The following is a 21,915-nucleotide window of genomic DNA, read 5'->3' as shown; positions in this document are numbered from 1 at the left end:
GAGGGGCGGAGGAACAGCCTCTGCCCGTGACGCTTCCACCCGCGGAATGCCCCGCTGACAAGGTGTACTTCTGAGCCAGGTGATCCTCACACTATCTTCCTGGTTTCTGGGGACGGTCACAAGCGGGGATGTCGGAGTTTTCATTCTGCAGACGAAGTAGCTCGGGGCAGGGGGTAAGGGAGCCCCCTAACCGGGGGCCGGGCTCTGCCGTCACCTCTGCCGCCCTCGGCCGGGCCCCTCCCGGGCCGCCCTGGCGAACGCGGGGTCGCAGGTAGGGCATGGCCCGATGCTCCGCGAACGAGCCGCGAGCTCCTGATGACGTGCGGGCTCTGGGACACGCGCCGGTTCTTACCAGTTCCGAGCCTTTGCTTTGTAATGATGAGCCTTTGCTTTTGCCCGTAATATCTACCCGGGGCTTTGTTCACACGCGTGAACACACGTGTGCAGACATGTGAGCACGCGCCGGCCGGCATGCAGGCACGTTCACACCCACACCCACATGCAGGCCCGCTTACACCTACGCTCACATGCAGGCCTGCTCACACCCATGCTCACATGCAGGCACACTGACACACGCAGGCCCACTAACACCCACGTGCGTGCACACTCACACCCATGCACACATGCAGTCCCGCTCACACCCACGTGCACGCACACACCCCCACACGCATGCCCACTCACACCACATGCATGTGCACTTACACCCACACACACATGCAGGCCCACTCACGCCCAAATGCAGGCACACTCACACGCACACACACATGCGCTCCCCTCAGTAAACATCGGGCCGTTTTTCTCTTCTCTTGCACCCGTGGTGGTAAAACTAACATGATGATTAGTTATTTAGCAGAAAATGAATATGTAGCCGAGTTATCTACGGCTAGTCTCCACACGTTCACAGTTTGAACAGCTGCCGCTTGTCCCGTAGAAATCTCTGAAACCTGTGCCAACGCACCTGGGTCTCAGGAAGTCTGCTGAGGGGATCAGCCTTGGCCTGACACCTTCTCCGACAGCCCTGCCAGGCGTCCCGATTGTCCTTCTCACGGACGGCATGCCAGCACACTGCAGTTGCGACCCAATGACCGGGCTCCAGGGAGACAGACCTGGGAGTCTTCCCTACGCAGCTGTCAGGTTGGGCCGAGCCTGGATCCGAGTCCTCAGACGGACAGCAGGCCCCGTGGATCAGAGGGCCTGCCTCACGAAACTGCTTCAAGCCACACGCACGTGGGTGGCACACAGCACAGCTGGGCACCTTTTCCCGTGGCCCCTCTGCAAGCAGATGCTTCACCAGGGGGTGGGGTCACCACGGAGTCGAGGGTGACGTACAGAGCCTGGGCCAAGCAAACGAGCTGGCAACCTGTTCATGTCACAGAGCAGCCATCCTGTGGACCCCCTGAGAGACTCTGGGCATTTGGTGCCCAGATGTTTGGCTATTTTTCTATTTCCAAGAACAAAAAAAAACAAAAACAGGAGAAAGCATCTCTGAGGAATGTCCAGCCTTGTTAAAGAAACAGATGAGCAGCTTTCTTAGTAAGTCCTCATTAGAAAGCATTTTCAAAGCAGCCACATGCCCACAGCATGGAGCTAAGCACTGAACTGCGTTCTCCAGAGACCAGAGCTGGAGGCAACAGCAGTCCCGAACGCAGGGCCAAGTTCTCATTGAAACCAGGGCCTGAACTCATGAACAACATCGTGGCTTTGAGTGTGAAGCTTCCTGCCAAATCTTTGCTTATTTTGTGTCCTCAGACAAACTTACTGACAACTCAGTTTTTGGACCTCCTTACTTATGAAATGCCAGCTTGGGTGCAGGAAGGAATTGAGGCTCCCTGAGAAAGCACAATGACCCTCCACCCAAGGAGGGTGGGGGCGCAATGAAAAGATGTAATTACTCTGTGGAAATGTCAAACGTAAGCAGAATTAGTGATGAGAAGAAGTGAGAAAACCCCCAAACTTCAGTGGAGTAGGTCTTCCCTCATCAAACACATACTCAGACGGGCCACCTTGGGAGCGTCAGTGACCCTGGGTATGCTTGTCACCTTTAGTCATTACCTCTTGTTAAAACTAGGCTCCCCACCCCATCAAAAAGATGCTTATCTGTGCTCTGCTTCCTATTAAAAATCTAAAGTCAACTTACAGAATTGCTGAATAGTTGGCAAACGCTAAAGTTGTGTCTCGGAAACCCTCTGGCCCTGGCCCTGTCCTCCGTCCCCTTTCTGAATGTAAGTCGGGGCCACCTGCCCTGCGGTGCTGCCTCAGTCCTGCAACACTAATTTATCAGGCATTTTCCATGAATTCATTACCCCAAGAAATATTTATTGAGTGAATATTCTGTACCAAGCACTTCTCCTTCAGAAATACCCCTAAGTGAACAAAGACACAAATTCCTGTTCTCCTTGAGAAGACAGACAAAAACATGCTAAATGAGTGAAAACGTGTGAATGCTAAATAGTGATAAAGTGGTCATGCGGAATGTAAATCAGGAAGGGGAGAAGAAAACGTACAGGGGCGGCATTTCAGGCACATTTATTAGGATGGAAAGGCTGTGGGAACAGTCAGGGTCGGGGGTGCGACCTGAGAGATGTTGAGGGAGAGGTGGAAGCTTGATGTCCAAGGTCAGTGTCAGCCTGTGTGTGGAGTTGATGGGCCGGGAGACCTCCATGCCTTGAGAGGTCGGCTACAGGCCTGACTTTGCAGCCCTCAGCGCTCAGGTAGACCTGGGAGGCTATGGGACACCACCCCAGGGGACCTGGAGGGCCATGGGACACCACCCCGGGGGACCCGGAAGACCATGGGACACCACCCAGGGGACCTGGAGGGCCATGGGACAACACCCCAGGGGACCTGGAAGGCCATGGGACACCACCCCGGGGGACCTGGAAGACCATGGGACACCACCCCGGGGGACCTGGAGGGCCATGGGACACCACCCCGGGGGACCTGGAGGGCCATGGGACACCACCCCGGGGGACCTGGAGGGCCATGGGACACCACCCCGGGGTTTGGAGAGAGAAGAGAGTCTTAGGTCCAGCCTGTGCCACAGCCACCCCAAGAGGCGGCACTAGGGAGGGTGAGGCTGGGAGGAAGCTGGAACTGCCAGTGAAGAGGGAGCAGGTCCAGGATGGCTGGTGCTGGAGGCAAGTGACAGAATCGCTCAAACAGGACAGACTGGCACATGGGGTCCAATGCCGTTGATGTGCACAGCGAAATAAAGATTAAAAATTCTCCATTGGATTTTCTACCACCAGGCCTTTTGTGGGAGTGAAGGGCAGTTTCAGGGAGTGTGGAGGCCTGAGTAGATGAGAAAATGGAGGAGAGGAAGGAAGAGGTGAGAGGCAGAGCAAATACATCATTCTTTAGAAGACTGGGGCGTGGTTGCAGAGGTGTGTGTCATCAAGTTTTCATCTTAAAGACAAGGAAAATTATTTAAGTTTGTGGGTGGAGATTATCCGATAACGAGAAAAGATAATTACGGAAAATAGAAGGGGTGCTGGGTGGAGGACTGTCCTGGGGTAGCTTGAAGGGATTGATTCGCTTGTGCGTGGTGAGAACTTCCCCACTGCAGCAAGGTGGGTAGAGCGCAAGGCTACAGGGGCAAGGGCTTTGTTTCTTCTGTGAAGGGGAAGCACGGAGAGGGGCATGAGCTTCTGCAGGGGTGGGGAGAGAGAGAAGGTCCTCTGGGAGGCCAGAGGCCACACCCATTCCCCACGGGGACGCTGCCGCAGGCCCCGGAGATGTTTGCCCAGAAACCTGAAGGCTGGTTGGGCCTGGGGTGGTTTTCTCCACCCGTGTTCAGGGTCCTGAGAACAGGATTGAAGACACAGGGAGGTTGGGCCAAGCAAATTTGTGTGCAGGGAAGAGGGCTGAGAGAGCCAAGGAGGACACAGATGACAGACGACATTTAAGCTGAGCGGTTTGGGGACAGAGGCTGAGACATGGGAGTAGAGAGAAGGTCAGTGGCTGAGGGTCTGAGTCAGGAGGAATGTGCTGCAGAGGGAGGCGCTTCTTCCTCTGTTTCTCTGTTCTGCCCCCTCCCCCTTGGAGCAGAACAGAAACCCCCTGCATTTTCTGTCACCCCCCTGAGATCCGCCTCAGACGCCCTTCCCGTGATCCCTTTCGAATGTTCAGTTGCTGTGTCTGTACTGGATGTTATAATTCACTGTCACAGTCCATCATGGATAATATTCTTGTCCCTTGTTTTCCTGTATTAAACCCTCATGCACTGCATATTTAATCGATTTGAACATCTGCTACATTTCATTTATCTAAACCCTGATCATTGCTCTAGGGTTTCTTGAGACCCAGAAGTGAAATATCAGCATTTTAAATCCCACTAACCAAGATAAAGATTCCCTGCTCTGAGAAAGAGGGAGAAGGAGGCAGGAGAGGTGAGGGAGGAGGGTAGGAACAGAAGAGAAAAGAGAAAGACGCCAGAATGCTAATTTATCCAGCTATCACACAAACAAGTTTCATTCATCCAGTTAATTGGAAACACAACTGCTGTCAGGGATCAATTATCACTACATGTTCCTTTAGTTAATATATATTTATTTTTACAAAGCAATGTCTTGACTCAAGGAACACAAAATTTAACCAATTTAATGTTCCAGAGAAAATCTTATTATACCAACAATGGATGATATTCAGGCATAGAAAAGCTAATCATAAGACATGTCACTCAGGAAGTAGCCCCTGCATTGCCCATCTGATTTTTTTTCACTAAAAAACATATAAATTAAAGACCTACTACTTGTCAAATACTTGCCAGGTGAAAGGGATATAAGCCAGATGCTATTTGTGCCCTCAAAGAGTGCAATAAATTTCTAGTGTAAATATTTTACTAATGCCCAGCTATTATGCACTTAGCCCAAGGAAAGAATGTGTTTGTTACTCAGGTAAACAGTGGGGTCTTATTGCCAAATTCAAATAGAATATTCCACATTTCTGACTCGAGCTCAGGTAGGCTTCTCCACTCATGCTCCCTTCTCAGAATTTTCTAAGAGTGTCTCTCTCAATGGGGTGCATTGTAATTCAACTTCTCTGGCCATTCCTCCTCTGACCTCATGTTAACTTTCTTCTCTGTCTATACTTCCAGTATATTCAGAGAGATATTCAGCATATTCAGTATATCCAGTTATTCAGAGAGAATTGATTTATTGTTTTCTGTGCCTCACCTTCTATACTTACCCTGGATGACTCATCTTCTGATGATTACTATTATTAAATTTCCAGCTCATATACCTCTCCTAAACCCTGGTTCTGTGTGTGCACCGGTCAAGACCACACTCATGTCGTCAGCATTGTCACCATCACATCACCATCATCATCATCACCATCATTACCACTGTCACCATCATCACCATCACATCACCATTGCCATCATCATCATCACCATCACCATCATCACTATCACCATCAACAAAACCATCATTACCATCATCAGCACCATCACCACCATCATCGCCATCACCACCACCCTCACCATCATCATCATCAATACCATCATCATCACCATCACCAGCATCACTATCACCATCAACAAAACCATCATTACCATCATCAGCACCATCACCACCATCATCGTCATCATCACCATCACCATCATCATCATCACCACTGTCAATCACATCATCGCCATCACCACTACCCTCACCATCATCATCATCAATACCATCATCATCACCATCACCAGCATCATCACATCACCACCAACACCAATGTCCATATCAGTATCACATCAACATCAGCATCACATCAACTTTATCACTAACATTTGTAAAGTGGTTTTAAGTTTTTTAAGTCATGTTTGTAAACATTACCTCATTTTATGCCCCTAAAAATTCTGAGGGGTAAGTACAATTTTCATTTGACTCTTTGAATCAGTAAATGTTGTTTAAATGCTCTAGGATGGAATGAGAGATATTAAATGACACCAGCCCTGTGGTACAGACAAGATCCAACAGATAGCTAGTTGGAGAGATAAGCACATACACAGATAATTATAATAGAATGAAATGAGTACAAAGAGATTTATAAAATGTAATGGGGCCACAGAGAAGGTGAGTCTGACACAGCTTGTGAGGAGGCTGTGAAATGAGTCCTCTGGAGCTAAGCTCCAAATATGAGTAGGAACTGCCCAAGTGTGCAGGGTACAGAGGAGGAAGTAAAAGGCATTCAGGCAGACAGCACAGCATGATCAAAGGCAAGGGAATGAAAGGCATCAAGAAGAAGAAGGCAATTATAAGTGGTTTGAAGTTCATGGGACATACATTTCAAGGTGTGGAATGGACGGGTAAGCATCAGGAACTTTAGGGAAGCCTGCATGACCCTGCCAAGGAGCTGAAGTTGCTCTCAGGTGAGGAGGGGGAACTGTCAAATAACTTTTGGCAAAGCCTTGCTAAGGTCTTAGTTGTGCTCTAGGTGACGTGTTTGGTGACTGAGCAGAGGCTGAGTTCTATAGACACAACCCCAAAATGTGGAACCCAGGTAGATGCTGTTGGAAAAGATGGTGGAACCTGACCTCTGGCATCCATATTGGAGCTAGCTGGGAAGGGGCATCACTGAGGCATATGCAGGAAGTTAAGGAACAGGAATCTGATGGCTGCAACTCAGATGATGCACTGATAGTAGACGAGAGATAAAGGATGAAGACTTCATTCCCATGTGAGTGGGTGTGGGGTGGCACTGTGGCAGAATGTGATGGAGGAGTGGGGAGCAGTGCGGGGGAGGGGGGAACTGAGATTCACTTCCTGCAGGGTGCAGAGTGCCATGGGTGTCCTACAGAGGGCACACCTGAGCTGGGATGGCAACTCTCTGAGCTGGTGGCCACTGCAGCCTAAGGGTGCTGGGGAGAGAAGCGGTGGGATGAGGGGCAAGATCACAAAGTAGCAGTCGGGCCAGTCAGAGTCAGAGATTGAACCAGAAGTGGAGATCAGCATAAACATTATCAGAAGAGTCATTTTGGTGAAAGAAATGGTCTGAGCAAAGGTGTCATGGTAAGAGAATCCAAGGAACGTTTGGGAAATAATAAGAAAATTCAGTTTGACTGGAGTAAAGCTGTATTAAAAAGTGTTCTAAGGTAAAACATAAAATATAAAGAATAAGTGTAATATGGGGCGCCTGGGTGGCGCAGTCGGTTAAGCCTCCGACTTCAGCCAGGTCACGATCTCGCGGTCCGTGAGTTTGAGCCCCGCGTCAGGCTCTGCGCTGATGGCTCGGAGCCTGGAGCCTGTTTCCGATTCTGTGTCTCCCTCTCTCTCTGCCCCTCCCCCGTTCATGCTTTGTCTCTCTCTGTCCCAAAAATAAATAAAAAAAACAAACAAACAAACAAAAAAAAAACGTTGAAGAATAAGTGTAATGGGACTTGACTAGACTTTATGTCAATAGATATTAACTATCTGCTAAATGTCTAACAATGTGGAATAAATAATGTAATGAATAAATGAATGCTAGTTCCTTCCAACTAGGTTAGTCATTGTGCACACCACTAAATAGACAAATGACAGCATCAGCTCATGGGACTGTTTGGGCCCCAATGTAATCCATTGGAATGTTACTTAAATAGTAAAAAGAGCCTGTTGTCTCTTTTCTAGCAAAATAAGTAACATTCCGAATAACTGTAGAGCCCCGAGGGCATTCTCTCTTAGGTTTTTGACTTCTGTCAGAGAGCTGTATGTTGATTTTCCCTAATTAATGTTAGTCTCAGGCCACTGGGAATAGTATGTCCATCATCTCCCAAATGAATCTCTACCTCACCCAATTCCTGCCACTTGTGGCCACTCAGAATTGAAGGCAGCCACTGATCTGCCTGGCAGCTACCACTCAACCTCCTTCATTTACAAGCCCCCATACACGTCATCGTCATCACCATCATCATACCACCACCATTGTTTCTTTGTCAGCTGGTAAAAAAGCCCTTGAGGTTGGACATCCAGAATTTCTTTTCTATGACAGACCAAGGTTAGCCACCAGCTGTATTCTCCTCTTGGTGTCTCCTCAGAGCCCAGTATGTGTGATGGGTCAGTGTAGACTTTTGAATAATTAGCTTGCACTAACTGTCAGGGTTCCCCATGAATCCAGAGACACTGATGCCGCTTACAGGGGCAAATAATTTTCAGGACTGCACACGCCCACCTCTGTTCTGTGTTATGACTGGGAATCATCATGAATCATGATTTTAAAGGCATGTAACCCTCCACATTCCTCTTCACGATGGACATAACTTTCCGTATTTAAGCGGGAAGGACCTGATTCAAAGGGTGGGTAAGTCGCTTGTACCACATTCACAGGTTTTGGGAGATGAGGCTGGGATTCAGGCACAGGCATCTGATTTCAAAGCCCATCCTCCTTCTGTGGCTTCTACTCCTGAGGGGACTCTGTCGATAAGAAATAATACAGAGGGGCACCTCGGTGGCTCAGTCAGTTAAGCGTCCGACTTCGGCTCAGGTCATGATCTCACAGTTCTTGGGTTTGAGCCCCACATAGGGTTCTGTGCTGACAGCTCGGAGCCTGGAGCTGCTTCGGATTCTGTGTCTCCCTCTCTCTCTGCCCTTCCCCCACTCACGCTCTCTCTCAAAAATAGACATTAAAAAAATAAAAAAAAATATTACAGTGTGCACAGCAGTACAACAGCAGCACGAGAACTGTAAATGCTGTGCCTGAGAACAGGCCGGGCTTTACAGTTGCAAAGGTACTTGAGGTGAGCTCTGGAAGGAATGGTAGGAGGTGGGCAGCTGGTGTGGCGATAGAAGAATGCGCACGGAGTGGACAGAGGGCCTGGGACTGGAATGAGGGACGAGTCTCATAAACCTGTTAAGTCACGTGTATGACAGGTGGGCCAGTTTGGTGAGGCTGAAATGTGACTAGAAAGGCGAGTAGGACCCAACGGTCCCATGCCTTCTGTGCACCAAAGTCCCGACACTCCTGCTCTCCGTCTCTTCCGCTTGATTTTACCTCCTGACTGCTTTGTAGTCTGCTAGTCTCTCTCTCCCCACACTAAAACTAAGCTACATGACAACAGATCTTTCTGTCCGCTTAGCACTTCGAATGATGCCTGACCACAGCAGAGACTCAATGAATGTTAGGTGAACGAGTGATTTTGAACTGTAGGAACGGAGATATCAAGGATATTTTAGGGTGGGAACAAAGTACGAAGCTGTGTGCTCTGAGTTAGTGGGCCCAGGGGGCGTGGCAGAAGCAGGAAGAGCACCCAGAGGTAGAAACACAAGCATCCAGAAAGGATTGGGGGTCACACATTTGAGGAACAGCCCTGACTTGGCCTGGAGCTCAGCCAGAATCACGTTCCCTGGTTTTGGTCTGTCCTCAGGCCGGCCAAGAGAGTACTGTGAGAACTTGCGGATGTGCTCACTGAACATTTTGATGAACTTTGGGTTTTGGTGGATAGCAAGAGAACAGAGACAGGCATATTCTTCTGTTTTCTGTAAAGGCAGTTTCTGGGTCAAAGATATAGTGCTAGAAGGACAACTTGCAGGCAGGTAGTGAGGACTGAGCTCTGGGTGCTGAGATTCACCCACGTGCACGGAGAATGTTAGGCTGCGAGTCTGGTCGTCCTCCATCCACCTTAACCAACCTGGTACTGTGACAAAGCCACTTAGCTGATCGTTAGTTAGCATCTGCCTTGCAGGATGTTTTTGAATATCAGATGCATTTTATTTTATTTTACTTCAAGTTTTTTTAAGTTTATTTATTTTTGAGAGAGAGAGGGAGAGGGAGAGAGAGAATCCCAACCAGGCTCCACGCTGTCAGCACAGAGCTTAATGTGGGGCTTGATCTCACAAACCTGGGATCATGACCTGAGCCGAAATCAAGAGTCAGACGCTTAACTGACTGAGCCACCCATGCACCCCTAACATCAGATGTATTTTAAAGGTAAATATCTGTTGTATAAATTGCCACTGCACCACTTCCAAACAGCAAAACCGCATGCATGTATATTTACACGAGTGGGCTGAGGTCTTACAAGGCAGGGGAGGACAGAGGCATGGCGACTATAGAGACAGATATACATAAATATGGGATACTCCCTCAAGGATCCCGAGAGCGTTTTCTCGAGAGAAGCACAGCACAGTGGTCAATACTTGCACTCTGAGACACATGCCAGTCACGTTTTGTCCAAACGACAGAACACTCACTCATCGGGCTTCAGTTTTCTCAAGCATGAATGCAGGTGATGACAGTACCTACCTCACCATCTGGTTTTGTTTTGGATTAAACCAATGAGCATCCGTTAATGTGCTTAGGACACTCCCGGGACATGGAAGTGCCTGAACAAGCGAACTCTGACCACCCCCACCTGCAGAGACTCACAGCCAAAGGTGTGTTTCTTGTCTCCTCACCATTCACTGTGGGCACTTGGCAGACACACTCCACAGGACGATCCAGAAACTGGCGGTTCCAGGGTATCCTAACACTCACTCTCTCGCCCCAGATTTCTACAGGCCACCAGCATGAAGGGCAAAGAGCAGAGCATGAGGAACTCATTTCTTCTTGACCATTGGGACCCGGAACTGACACACATCACTCAGCTCACTTCCCTGGGGAGCCCTGTCTCATGGCCCCACCTCGATGCAAAGAGGGTCTGGGCAGTGTCCTGGTCTGGGCAGTCACAGAAGCACCATGACTCTGCAGGTGTGCAGACAGCAGCGTGACTCTTTCTATTACGCCATTTTGGAAAAGATCAAGTGTTAGCTACATTTTCGTGCACTAGCGTGATCTCCTGAGTTACGATATTCAAAGAACACGCTGTGACTTAATTGATGAAATTATAGACTAATCATCCCCAAAGGAAAAGAAAATGCTATCTGTGGGATCATCCCACACTTTTCACCTCACATGCAAAAGGTCCCACATTTTCATTACTGAATGAATATGTTTAGAACATGCCTCCAAAAATGTAACACACAGTCCCTCGTCCTAGGTATACATTACACCTGTTTACGAGTACCTTGAAGGAGATGACATGTGAATCTAGAAGTTACACACATTTAGGCCAAATAAAGAGTGGTCTAAGTGTAAACTGGAGCCTGCAGGACCCCAGCCAGCTGGAACCAGGGGAAGGAATTACCAAGTGACAGGGTGGGTCCATGGAAGGTCCACCATCTGGTTTCCGAAAACTGCAGTTGAAGAAGTACCCAGCCTTACAGAGGTATTTATGACGAATATTTAAGAATTTTATTCAACACTGGACCACTACTCAGCTATCAAAAAGAATGACATCTTGCCATTTGCAACAACGTGGATGGAACTGGAGGGTATTACGCTAAGTGAAATAAGCCAGTCAGAGAAAGACAGATATCATATGATTTCACTCATATGTGCAATTTGAGAAACAAAACAGATGAATATAGGGGAAGGGAAGGAAAAATAAGATACAAACAGAGAGGGAGGCAAACCATAAGAGACTCTTAAGTACAGAGAACAATCCTAGTGGTGATGGAAGGAAGTGGATGGGGGATGGGCTAGATGGGTGATGGGCATTAAAGAGGACACTTGTCGGGACGAGCACTGGGTGACCTATGCAAGAGGTGAATCACTGGGTTCTACTCCTGAAGCCAAGACTACACTGTATGCTAACTAACTTGAATTTAAATAAATAAATTTAAAAGAATAATTTTACTCAACAAGAATTCAATATGGCAAGTGCAACATTTGAGTAACAGTTCCAGAAAGAGAACAGAGAAAGTGCAAAGAGAAAACTATTTCTACAAAATCAAAAGATTTCCTAGAAGAGAGGCCATCCACTCCCAGAGTTAGAGGTCTATCTGATGTTCTTAGAAAGGAGTAAAAAACCTCAGACCCAAACAAATAATCATGGAATTTTGGGATAAGAGTAAGTTTTTAAACTTCAAAAGGAAACATGTGATTCAAAGGGAGGGAGGAGAGCACTGAGATTCGCAGCAGCAGTGACAGAAGCCAAAGGAAATGGAGAAAAACTTCTTCCTGAGGGAAAATCCTTATCAACCTAGATTGACACCCTGTGCTGTGCCGTCACTTTGCCAGCTCGTCCCTGGGCCAGGCCCATCTTTCCGCTCCCCTGCAGGACGTGGGGCACTGGCTTCGAGCAGCTGGATGTCTGTTAGGTTCTTTCAGTGAGAGGTGCCAGAACGTTGGAATTGGGACATGAGCGAAGGGGAGTCCTCCGCCTGTCCCTCACATGTGCTCTTGGACTCAGGAGCAGGTGCTGGGTGCCAGCTCCTCCCTTCTCCAGCACTGCCCACACAGCCCACCTGCTCAGGTGACATGAGTGGCCAGTCAGCAGCCCTCCTCAGATGCTCTACAGAATCCCTACCTGAACCTCTGGGTCCACTTGCCTGGACTGAATGCCTTCTGCTGAAACACCTGTTTCTGTTTCCCTGACAGGACTCCTACGTGCTTAGTAGCAGAGTTGCGATCAAACATAGGATTTGGGGATTGGTTTAACTGTCCTTGGAACCTGTCGTGCATCAGAGTGATTTTTAAAAACTCATGTTTTGTGGAGCACAGAGAATTTGGGGGGCAGCGAAACTACTCTGTATGATGCTATAAAGACAGCTGCCTGTCATTACCTACCTGTCTAAACTCACAGAATGAACAGCAGCCGTGAGCGATAAGGTAAAGCATTGGCTGTGGGTGGTCATGCGGTGTCCACATGGGCTAACCAGTTGTGACAAGCATACCGTCTGGTGGGGAAGTTGAAAATGGCCAGGCTGTGCAGGTGAGGGGGCAGAGGCCATGTGGACAATCTCTGTGCCTTCCTCTTATTTTGATGTGAACCTAAAACTGCTTAGAAAAATAAAGGCTTCTAAATAAAAACTAAAGTCTGATAAAAACATGTCCCTAACTGGGACTTCTGGCTTTTCCAGTAGGTGTTTTACCATTAACTCATTCCATTTCCTTAGTGGATATAAGTGCGTTCAGTTTTGTATCTCTTCTTGAATCAACTTTGGTAAGACACGTTTCTCTCGAAAATTGTCTACCAGATCTACATGTCTATATTAAATCATTAATAAATGGATAATATAAATGAATAATTTACTGTTAACATTTAATATGAAAGTGCAGGTTATCCATTTTTTCTTGATTAACGTTGCTAGAGGCTTGTGTAAGTCTTAAGTCTTCTCAAAGAACAAATTTTACATCATGCTGAAATAACTTGATGCTCTGGTTCCAGAAAGAAGGTCTTCTGTGTCTATTGGCTCTCGGTTGTAACTGTCCTTTCTTCCAAGGATAATTTTCTCATACTAAACTTGTAGGTAAAAAAACTAAGGATCAGCAGAAATTACTCATTATGGGGAATATTACTCAAAAAAGGACAGAGAGAATCTACATTTTCATGTTAAATTTTTAATAGTAAATTATTCATGAGCAGTGAGTTTGTCTATTTCCAAACGAGTGCACTTGTTATTGATCAGAAAATATCATTGGCCAACCTTGCATATGGTTTACACGAATTTCAGAATTAGCTTTTCAGAGCGCCTGGGTGGCTCAGTCGGTTAAGCGTTCAACTCTTGATTTCAGCTGGGGCAGTGATCTTGTCATTTGTCAGTTCAAGCCCTGCGTCAGGCCCCACACTGTCACTCCGCACTCTCTCTCTCCCTCTCTCTCTGACCCTCCACTGCTCTCACCCTCTCTTCCCTTTCTCAAAATAAATAAACTTTAAAATAAAAAAAAGAAACAGGTTTTCAAGTTCCACCAAAAATTCTGTTGAAGATTTGATATTTTTAATTGAGGTAATTGGATATTTTAATTGAATTGATTTAGTAGATTAATTTGGGGATAGTTGACAACTTCGAAATGGTGAATTCTTCTACTCAGTATGATTATCTCTTTAGGTATTTTCAACTTTTATGTTCTTAGGCTCTATAGTTCTGCACAAATGTATTTGTGTAGTTCTGCACAATTCCGGGTAAGTTTATTTCCAGATACTTGGAGGCATGTTTCAGAAAGGATTCTTTTGAGCCTTTGCAATTGAAAATGAGTTGCCTGGTTAATCTTTGGCTTTACCGACTTGCATGCAAGCCTGGATAGAGCATATTGCCTGATTAGGTGGTAATTACAAATATTCCTGCATTTCTTTTCATTTGGGCAAATTTTCCCACAGAGTAACCATATAAGCTCTTGCATAGAAGCCTTGCTGGAGAAGGAGATTAGAGGTCACTTTTCCGTATGTAAATTCTCACTACTCTCCACTTACAGTCTGGAACGCTTACCTTCTGCTGTGCTACAGTCCAGCTTCAGAGCTTGGTCATGCAGGAGAATCACCTGGGGAGCTTTAAAGATCTCAGCGCTCAGGCCACACACCACGCCAATTAAGCAAACACTCCGGGGTGGGACTCCGCGTGGGCAGTTTGCAGATGTCCCCAGGTGACGGTGGTGTGGCCGAGACTGAGAAGCACCATTGATGCTCAGTGTGGTCCTCGGGCCAGCAGCAATGGTGTCCCCTGGGAGCTTATTAAACATGCATGGCCTCCAGTCTCAGCCCGGACCTATTACATCACAATCTGTGTCTAGCAAGAATGTGTATGCACATTAAAGTTTGGGAAACACTCCTCTAAAAACCGGATCTCCTGAGTACTGTATCTCCGGACTTCTGCTGAGCTGGGGAGACTGTGGCCAGGCTTCCGTGGGTGGAAAAGGGCTCTGGGATTCCAACTTTCTCACACAGCAGCAGGGCTCAGACTTGACTGTGCTCAGAAGCACATGCAAAGCCTCTGGGCTCTATGCACAGAGATTTCTGTTTCTGATTCGGGAGATTTGGATGGAGAATTTGGAGAATTTGCATTTCTAATGCATCTCAGGTGACATCCATGCAGCTCGTCGGGGACCACACTTCAGGATGCAGTGATACAGACTCAGACAATACCTGTGTTCTCAGCCTAACTTTGCCCTCACACTCGCACACCTATGACCCACCACTCCCAGGTCTTCCTCAAGACTTAACTGGGAAATGCTTTAACCACAGACTTCCCGAACATGGCTTCTCCAGTATGTTCACCCTGTTACACCTGCCAGTCTGTTTCCTGTTTCCCAGCTTCCTGTTTACCCTTCATTTCCCATCTGCTTTTTTGTCTTGACTCTCATTTCTTTACCTAGTCACATCTGTCAGTTTTGTTGGTTTCCCAAATGTTTTCATGTATTTGATCTCTCGATTTCTAGTCTTGCCTTGTGTGTCCTACCTTATTGCAAGCTCGGGCTGTATTTTGCTCTTCTTTTTTCTAGTTTCTTAAGGCAAGAACTTAGATCAATGCCAGGCATGGGGAGCCCTGTCCAGTTCTGCACAGGAGGGACCTTCTGCATCCTTTTTGTTCCATCCGTCTGCTCTCTGCCTGGAGCCTTCCCTTGAGGGCTTTTACCTCTGGGGCAGTGTTTTATATGCACTTGGTGCTAAGCACTGGAGTTGCCCTAGGACGTATCCTCTCCGAAGTTATGACCCTATCTGTTTTTCGATTTGGGAGATTTCTAAAAAAAAAAAAAAAAAAAAAAAAAAATTGGTATGTTGATGGTTGTTTCTTGCCTCCCAGAATTTTCCTGAAATTAGTTTATTTTAGCTTCGATTGTTTTCTGACATCTGTTTGGGATCAGAGGCAAAGGAAGATAGATGTGCGTTCAGTAAGTCCTAAACTCTTTCTTTAAAGATTGTTATATACTTGACTGGTGAATGGGCTTATAGCCAACCCAGATTCTACCTCTGAGACATACAGGAAATACTCATGTTTCAGGAGACAACTGAAACACTACAGCATAAATACGTGTTATTTGCTCATTATTAGGGTCCTTCAAGAATTTCCCCAAGCTACAGGTACATAATGAAACAAGATTGTCATTCTCAACACACACACGTATCCCAATAAACTCTGATGTGTCAATGTCTCAGTAATTGAAGTATCTAATCAAAGATGTATAGTGCAATTTTATGTAGCTTTCCTACCAAGGAAATCTTTTGAAGGAAAGCATGAGAAGAAAAAAATTAGCCAATCAAATAGTCAAAGTACACCACTGAGTTTGAGGAAAATGAATCAAAGAGGTACTTTCTTACCATCTGGCCACATGCAAATGGGCTCAAGCCTTATTTACATGATCATTTTTGAAATTTGGGAAGATATTCATAAGCTTTACTATAAAATTTAGTTCATTAAATATGAATTTTATAAGACAGAAAAATATATGATGATCTTGTCTATTCTGGTCATTTTGCCTGAAGCATTCAGCTAGCCCAGATGCACCCTGAGGACAAACCACCTGAGTAATCACTACAGTTGCAGACAGGACCAGAAGAACAGAGTACCAGCACCCTGGAGGCAGTGCGAGGGGATTGCATGCGTGAACCAGGGGAAATGTGCTCATTTCTGTGTGTCCCCAAGCTAGGGGACTTCACTTGGCTCCATAGTCTTTGCCAACTGCCCACCAAGTGAATTTGGTCACAAATTGTTAGGAAAATTCATAGTCATTGTAGGAAAAACAATACCAAGTGTCGTATGAGCTCATTCTTCACTAGGGAACAGTGTGTTGAAATCATACATATAGAGAGCTTTGCTTATGGAGCCCAGTCGTTACAATCTCTAATACCCTAATACTCTAATGCTTGTAATTACTAATGCAGGGTAAACGTTATTACAATGGCCTAGTGTACTAAGAATAAACGTTTAGGGGCGCCTGGGTGGCTCAGTCGGTTGAGCGTCTGACTTCAGCTCAGGTCACGATCTCACGGACCGTAAGTTCGAGCCCCGCGTCGGGCTCTGGGCTGATGGCTCAGAGCCTGGAGCCTGCTTCCAGTTCTGTGTCTCCCTCTCTCTCTGCCCCTCCCCCGTTCATGCTCTGTCTCTCTCTGTCTCAAAAATAAACGTTAAAAAAAATTAAAAAAAAAAAGAATAAACGTTTAAACTCTTGAAATTTCTTCTTGTAGAAAATAGAAATATGTGAGGTTTACAACACAACATGACTTAACCTCCTCTCTCCTGCCGTCTCTTCACCTCTACCAAAAAATAGTTACCTACCAATGGAGGGCAAGCAGTTGAGTCACCGCCTCAGAACTGGAGAACCCAGAAGCCACCCTGTATACACCACCAGCAAAGGTGACTGTGGACGGCTGACTTCCCAGGGCCCAGCTCGGCCCCGGCGGCCCAAGGGGCACCGGGCACCGCCGCCTGCCTTCCCGACCGGAGCTCTGAGCTAATGCCAACTAATGAAGTGCTGAAATTCCTTCCTGCCGCAGTTTCCTATTCAAGACATCAGACCCCACATGAGGTCACTGCCTTCAGAGCTGCAGGCTGCGTCTGGCTTCCTAACTTCCTGCCTAATGGGGCCGGCTGCACAAATTGGACTTTCCGGGTTTTATTGTCCCCCAAGGGGATTACTGCTGGATTATGTTCATTTATTCTTTTTCACTCTTTATCTATTATTTACATGAGGAAATATTCCTGTTTTTCTTTCTGAAAATCTTCAGTTATTCCTGGCATTAGCAGAAGAATTTTTGTCAGTTTTATAAACGGCCTATTACTGTACGTTTCTTAGCCAGAGCTCCACGTGGACCCTACTGTAAGTTAGAATTTACGAGGTACGGTAATTGAGGCTGACAGTGGTGATACAGGATATTGCCTTTTTATTTCCCCGTTTAAAACTCTCTGCGTGGAGAACTGACCCTGGAGCCCTGAGAACAGGAGGGAGGTTGACCGCTCCTGCAGCCAAGCCCGCGGGGTCCCAGGTGCCCCAAGGTGACCTCCTTCCGAGGAGGGTTCCCCCCGCCGCGAGTGCGCACCCCGTTCCCGAGGAGGTGTCACCCCACCGCGTGTGCGCACCCCGGCCCCGAGGAGGGTCCCCCCGTGTCGCGTGTGCGCACCCCGTCCCTGAAAAGGGTCACCCCACCGCGTGTGCGCACTCTGGCCCGGGGAGGGGACCCCCGGCCGCGTGTGTGCACCCCGCACGTGGCCTCCAGAAGTGTCCTCCAAGAGGCGAGGGGACGGCAGGAGGGCTGCTCTTGTGTTGACCCGGCCTCTTCATTCTGTGTGGTGACACAGAGGATGTGACCTGTCGCCTCGGTGGCACGCAGGTGTAATGCTTAAGTTAGTATTTCCAGGTTGGGGGGTCAGCTGAACAGGAGAGCCACGCGGCCGGGGTGCTGATACTCGGTGCTCTCCCGCGGGGCCCAGCTCCTAGAGCAGCGTCTCCGCTGGCGCCGTCTCTCCAAGTCCGGGGTTCCGACCTCGCGGCTGTGCTGTGACTCGTCCCCACTGCGTGTCCACCACCACTTCGCCTGCTGGACCCCTTCCTACCTGTCCAGATTCAGCTTTCGTGTCACGTGTACGTGTCCTAGCCCACCTCCTCGCGCCAGGCCTGGGGGGCCCTGCCCTGCAAATGCGTGTTCCTCGGTTGGGGGGCGGGGGCCTCCTCGCCGCAGGTGGTTCGGGAGACACTTCAGTGCTGCCTCCAGCATCACGCACACACACTGGGCCAAAACAAGCAACCTCTCTGACTCCGTGTCCTCCCCCGGGACCCTCAAATGGGGACGAGTGTCCCCAGGACTGTGGGTGAGGAGCATGCGCTGTGACTCCGCTGTTCCTCACCGTGTCCGCCCGGCCCTCTGCCAGGAGGGGACCTTCTTGGAGCATGGGCCAGGCGTTACGCAAATTTGACTCTCCTGGGAAGTGTTGGGCTCCTGAACATACACGAGAGAGAACAGGCAAATACTTCACAGGGAGTGTTGATTCTGGCCACTGCTAAGCCCAGAGATACGATCTGCATTGCGTGGAAACCGTGTGGAGTGACACAGTGTCTGTACAGGCATACCTTGTCACTCTCCAGGTTAGGTTCTGTGTGTAAATGACACTTGACCCCTAAATATCTTAGAGGAAAGCCCACTTATTTTTACTGATGGGCAGTCACTGCTTCTTTGAGGGGAGTCCCTACCCTGCTGGGTGGACACTCAGTGTCCCAGTGCCCGCCAACCACAGGCCACCTGCCATGTGTGGGACAGCAGACCCACTGCGGGAGGGACACGCACCCAGCTCTGCTAGGTCCTGGGCAGCCACTTCCCCCTAACTTGTGGGCAGGAACAGAAGGCACTGAGAAGGCCTGCAGGGAAACTCAGTTAAAACAACCCAGGTAGAAAAGGATGGCTTTTCCGCGAAAGTTTCCTGGATTGATTAAGAAAACTCAGTCCAGGAAGTGGACACCAACCCCCCCCCCCCCCCCCGACGAAGTGCCAGCTCCTCCATGCCCAGCAGAGCCAGCTGGGTCAAGTCACTTCCCCTCTTGGGGTTTTAGCTCTGATGGCCATGCCAGGAGGTGCTAGCAGGGCTCCCTGTGCGGCCGTGTGAGGCTAAATGCAGGCACGACTCACTCGGAACAGCACCTAGCAGCTCCCGACCTTATGTAATTGGTGCCTCTTACTAGTTTCTTGCATCTCCTCCCAAAACCTTAAAATAAAATACTTAATCTAAACGGTAGACATTTTTGTGGTGTGACTTAGGGATCCAGTCACCTGTGGAAAAAGTTAAATTCCACTTCCAGAAGAACAGAGAACTTAATCGTGAAACAGTGTCACAGTGAAGGAATTGTCCAATGGTGAAAATTCCAGAAGCGCAGCTGGGTGAGGGTCGGTCAGTGCAGACATTCTGGGCGAGCCGGGGAACCGGTCCTCCTGTCCTGAGTCCCCTGCAGCAGACAAGGGGTCACCAAGCATGACCTGTCAGGAGCAGGAGGATACAGAGAACGACTCCAGGGTTTGGTGCCCACGGCCCACACTTCCTCAGCCCTCATTAGACTCTGAGTCGGGACCCTACGGGACTCCTAGAAGCTTTCTCCTCGCTGGCGTGGACATGATTAGGATATTCCTGCCTGCTTCTGAAGGCAGGAAATTGTTAGAGGAAGAAATCTGTGAAACCAAATGCAAATGCCAATCATTCCTGCCATTTTAAAGCCTCGACTGGAACACAGGTGTCCTGCCTACCTCCTGCCTTTCACGAAACGATTAAAGCAGTCGTTTTAAAAACATGGAAAGTCCAGGATTAATTACAATGTTTCTCGCCATCCTAAGGGGTAGGAATGTGTACAGAGGCTCCTACGTGAAGTGGCACATATGTGTGCGTGCATATGGTGGGACGTTGGCTTAAAAATAAAAAGTGTGCTTATGAAAGGTACGAAAGCCAGAACAGCTTTGCATCATATATAACGAAGTGCTATTTTCTCTACTTGAAGTAAATTTCAAAACTGCACTCTTCCTTAGATAGGCAGGTAGCTGCGTGGGCCCCACACTGGGTAGGGACTCACACACCTGAGCAAGTGTGATTTCCTAAGGCTGTGGCTTCTTCGTTCTAAGTGTCTAAATTGTGGTGGGAGGGACGGGTTCTCTTGTGAGCACACAGACGGCCACGGAAGAGAAGCGTGGTCACACTTTACAGCTAGAACTAGTAACTGGCTTCAGCAAAGCCCTCTACGGTCCGTGCACTCTTTCAACACCTGCTTTTGAGCACCTACTGCTGTAGAGGCCCCCTGAGCGGTGCCAAGAACGCCCGGGGGGACACAGAGTGGGCCCTCTTTTCAGGGCTCCGATACAAAAACCGCAGTAACCTAGGACTTGAGTCAACCAGGGGCCAGACTCGGGCACCAGACGTGAAGTTAGATCATGTCCGTAATAACAATTACAGACAAGGGCAAAGAATGTGCCAAGTGCCAGCAAGGTGCTGCTCACCTTCTGTCTCATTCGAACCTAACACCAGCCCCGCAAACTGAATCTACTGCCTTTGCTCTATGCCCCCCCTCCGAGCTGGGGGCCCTGTACCTTGCACACTTCTGTCTTTGCTCTACCCGCCCCCCCCCCCACTGCAGCTGGGGGCCCTGTACCTTGCACACTTCTGTCTTTGCTGTACCCCACCCCCCCACCGCAGCTGGGGGCCCTGTACCTTGCACACTTGTGTCTTTGCTCTACCCCCCCCCCCCACCGCAGCTGGGGGCCCTGTACCTTGCACACTTCTGTCTTTGCTCTACCCCCCCCCCCCCCACTGCAGCTGGGGGCCCTGTACCTTGCACACTTCTGTCTTTGCTCTACCCACCCCCCCCCCCCACTGCAGCTGGGGGCCCTGTACCTTGCACACTTCTGTCTTTGCTCTACCCCCCCCCCCCCCCCACCGCAGCTGGGGGCCCTGTACCTTGCACACTTCTGGAGTGGCAGGGCCACCACGAGAACCCGGGGGCAGGTACTGCAGAATATCCTCTGGTGACTGTGAAGAAAACAAGTCAGGTGCATTGTTCACTGTTACTCGGGTTAAGAGTGGCTGAGTCTCTGGATCGAGCGTGTGATCTGAACACCGTCCCGCAGGCACCTCAGGCCAGGGCACCGTCTGGGAGCGGGTGGAAGCAAATGCAAGCCTTTCACAAACCTGCTGCCCATGAAGGGGCGTACAGCGATGCCCACCACGCAGCGGGGTCCGCGGGTGACAGTGGGGGGCGACTGCAGGAGGCTGGGGGCCCTCGGGCTCTGGCGGCACACGCGCACTGAGTCTTGCAGCCGGGGCCCCTTAGGAGCAGAGTGACCTCGGGGCCGCCTGTGGTCCTAAAGCCGGCCGAGAAAACGGCTCCCTGGCCGGTAGTGTTCCTGGACACGCAGTGGGGCATGGACGTCCTGCAGCGACCGTGCAGGTTCTTCCTTGGGGCTGAGACTCCCTGGCGCCCTGAGCACAGGAGCACTGACCTCTCAGGAGAGGGCGCTCCCAAAGGGTGTGACCGGAGCGGGTGGAAGGGGGGTGGGCACAGGGTAAGTGGGGTGCGGGGCTGTGGGAGGGGGGAGGGGGGACGGGGGGGATGAGGGGAAGACGGTGTGATGGGGTAGAGCCGTGTGAGTGGGGCGGGTCTATGTGAGTGGGGGGTGAGGCAGCGTGAGTGGGGGGTGTGGCGGTGTGAACAGGGCGGGGTGGTATGAGGTGG

The sequence above is a fragment of the Neofelis nebulosa genome, chromosome 9 (assembly GCF_028018385.1).
Source record: "Neofelis nebulosa isolate mNeoNeb1 chromosome 9, mNeoNeb1.pri, whole genome shotgun sequence".
Lineage (NCBI taxonomy): Eukaryota > Metazoa > Chordata > Mammalia > Carnivora > Felidae > Neofelis > Neofelis nebulosa.
The sequence above is the reverse complement of the archived record's forward strand: the minus strand, read 5'-3'. Positions refer to the sequence as shown.